This window comes from Pseudophryne corroboree, chromosome 11, assembly GCF_028390025.1.
Source record: "Pseudophryne corroboree isolate aPseCor3 chromosome 11, aPseCor3.hap2, whole genome shotgun sequence".
Classification (NCBI taxonomy): Eukaryota; Metazoa; Chordata; class Amphibia; order Anura; family Myobatrachidae; genus Pseudophryne; species Pseudophryne corroboree.
This window is the reverse complement of record NC_086454.1, coordinates 352,698,002-352,701,515: the sequence shown is the minus strand read 5'-3', so window position 1 is coordinate 352,701,515 and position 3,514 is coordinate 352,698,002.

The window sequence follows — 3,514 nt, the reverse complement described above, 5'->3', positions numbered from 1 at the left end:
TATCTCTATCGCTCTCCCCCCATCTCTCCCCTCTCTCTCTCCTCTTATCTCTATCGCTCTCCCCCCATCTCTCCCCTTTCTCTCTCTCCTCTTATCTCTATCGCTCTCCCCTCTCTCTCTCTCCTCTTATCTCTATCGCTCTCCCCCCATCTCTCCCCTCTCTCTCTCTCCTCTTAACTCTATCGCTCTCCCCCATCTCTCCCCTCTCTCTCTCCTCTTATCTCTCCCCCTCTCCCCCATCTCTCCCCTCTCTCTCTCTCCTCTTATCTCTATCGCTCTCCCCCATCTCTCCCCTCTCTCTCTCTCCTCTTATCTCTATCGCTCTCCCCCCATCTCTCCCCTCTTTCTCTCTCCTCTTATCTCTATCGCTCTCCCCCCATCTCTCCCCTCTCTCTCTCCTCTTATCTCTCACCCTCTCCCCCATCTCTCCCCTCTCTCTCTCTCCTCTTATCTCTATCGCTCTCCCCCATCTCTCCCCTCTCTCTCTCTCTCCTCTTATCTCTCACCCTCTCCCCCATCTCTCCCCTCTCTCTCTCCTCTTATCTCTATCGCTCTCCCCCATCTCTCCCCTCTCTCTCTCTCTCTCTCTCTATCGCTCTCCCCCCATCTCTCCCCTTTCTCTCTCTCCTCTCTCTCTCTCCTCTTATCTCTCTCGCTCTCCCCCCATCTCTCCCCTCTCTCTCTCCTCTTATCTCTCTCGCTCTCCCCCATCTCTCCCCTCTCTCTCTCTCCTCTTATCTCTATCGCTCTCCCCCTATCTCTCCCCTCTCTCTCTCTCCTCTTATCTCTATCGCTCTCCCCCCATCTCTCCCCTCTCTCTCTCCTCTTATCTCTCTCGCTCTCCCCCCATCTCTCCCCTCTCTCTCTCTATCGCTCTCCCCCCATCTCTCTCCTCTCTCTCTCCTCTTATCTCTCACGCTCTCCCCCCATCTCTCTCCTCTCTCTCTCTCCTCTTATCTCTATCGCTCTCCCCCCATCTCTCCCCTCTTTCTCTCCTCTTATCTCTCTCGCTCTCCCCCCATCTCTCCCCTCTCTCTCTCCTCTTATCTCTCACGCTCTACCCCATCTCTCCCCTCTCTCCTCTTATCTCTCACCCTCTCCCCCATCTCTCCCCTCTCTCTCTCTCTCCTCTTATCTCTATCACTCTCCCCATCTCTCCCCTCTCTCCTCTTATCTCTCACCCTCTCCCCCATCTCTCCCCTCTCTCTCTCTCCTATTATCTCTATCGCTCTCCCCCATCTCTCCCCTCTCTCTCTCCTCTTATCTCTCACCCTCTCCCCCATCTCTCCCCTCTCTCTCTCTCCTCTTATCTCTATCGCTCTCCCCCATCTCTCCCCTCTCTCTCCTCTTATCTCTATCGCTCTCCCCCCATCTCTCCCCTCTCTCTCTCTCTCCTCTTATCTCTATCGCTCTCCCCCATCTCTCCCCTCTCTCTCCTCTTATCTCTATCGCTCTCCCCCCATCTCCCCTCTCTCTCTCTCTCCTCTTATCTCTATCGCTCTCCCCCCCATCTCGCCTCTCTCTCTCCTCTTATCTCTATCGCTCTCCCCCATCTCTCCCCTCTCTCTCTCCTCTTATCTCTCACCCTCTCCCCCATCTCTCCCCTCTCTCTCTCTCCTCTTATCTCTATCACTCTCCCCCCATCTCTCCCCTCTCTCTCTCTCTCCTCTTATCTCTATCGCTCTCCCCCATCTCTCCCCTCTCTCTCTCCTCTTATCTCTCACCCTCTCCCCCATCTCCCCTCTCTCTCTCTCCTCTTATCTCTATCACTCTCCCCCATCTCTCCCCTCTCTCCTCTTATCTCTCACCCTCTCCCCCATCTCTCCCCTCTCTCTCCTCTTATCTCTATCGCTCTCCCCCACATCTCTCTCTCTCTCTCTCTCCTCTTATCTCTATCGCTCTCCCCCATCTCTCCCCTCTCTCTCTCCTCTTATCTCTATCGCTCTCCCCCATCTCTCCCCTCTCTCCTCTTATCTCTCACCCTCTCCCCCATCTCTCCCCTCTCTCTCTCTCTCCTCTTATCTCTATCGCTCTCCCCCATCTCTCCCCTCTCTCTCTCTCCTCTTATCTCTATCGCTCTCCCCCCATCTCTCCCCTCTCTCTCTCTCCTCTTATCTCTATCGCTCTCCCCCCATCTCTCCCCTCTCTCTCTCTCCTCTTATCTCTATCGCTCTCCCCCCATCTCTCCCCTCTCTCTCTCCTCTTATCTCTCACCCTCTCCCCCATGTCTCCCCTCTCTCTCTCTCCTCTTATCTCTATCGCTCTCCCCCATCTCTCCCCTCTCTCTCTCTCTCTCTCCCCTCTTATCTCTATCGCTCTCCCCCCATCTCTCCTCTCTCTCTCTCCTCTTATCTCTATCGCTCTCCCCATCTCTCCCCTCTCTCTCTCCTCTTATCTCTCACGCTCTCCCCCCATCTCTCTCCTCTCTCTCTCCTCTTATCTCTCACGCTCTCCCCCCATCTCTCTCTCTCCTCTTATCTCTCACGCTCTCCCCCATCTCTCTCCTCTCTCTCTCCTCTTATCTCTCACGCTCTCCCCCCATCTCTCCCCTCTCTCTCTCTCCTCTTATCTCTATCGCTCTCCCCCATCTCTCCCCTCTCTCTCTCTCTCTCCTCTTATCTCTATCGCTCTCCCCCCCACCTCTCTCCTCTCTCTCTCTCCTCTTATCTCTCACGCTCTCCCCCCATCTCTCCCCTCTCTCTCTCCTCTTATCTCTATCGCTCTCCCCCCATCTCTCTCCTCTCTCTCTCTCCTCTTATCTCTCACGCTCTCCCCCATCTCTCCCCTCTCTCTCTCCTCTTATCTCTCACGCTCTCCCCCCATCTCTCCCCTCTCTCTCTCCTCTTATCTCTCACCCTCTCCCCCATCTCTCCTCTCTCTCTCTCCTCTTATCTCTCACGCTCTCCCCCCATCTCTCTCCTCTCTCTCTCCTCTTATCTCTCACGCTCTCCCCCCATCTCTCTCCTCTCTCTCTCCTCTTATCTCTCACCCTCTCCCCCATCTCTCTCCTCTCTCTCTCCTCTTATCTCTCACCCTCTCCCCCATCTCTCCTCTCTCTCTCCTCTTATCTCTCACCCTCTCCCCCATCTCTCCCCTCTCTCTCTCCTCTTATCTCTCACCCTCTCCCCCATCTCTCCCCTCTCTCTCTCCTCTTATCTCTCACCCTCTCCCCATCTCTCCCCTCTCTCTCTCTCCTCTTATCTTTATCGCTCTCCCCCATCTCTCCCCTCTCTCTCTCTCCTCTTATCTCTATCGCTCTCCCCCATCTCTCCCCTCTCTCTCCTCTTATCTCTATCACTCTCCCCCATCTCTCTCCTCTCTCTCTCCTCTTATCTCTCACCCTCTCCCCCATCTCTCCCCTCTCTCTCTCCTCTTATCTCTCACCCTCTCCCCATCTCTCCCCTCTCTCTCTCTCCTCTTATCTCTATCGCTCTCCCCCATCTCTCCCCTCTCTCTCTCCTCTTATCTCTATCGCTCTCCCCCATCTCTCCCCTCTCTCTCCTCTTATCTCTAT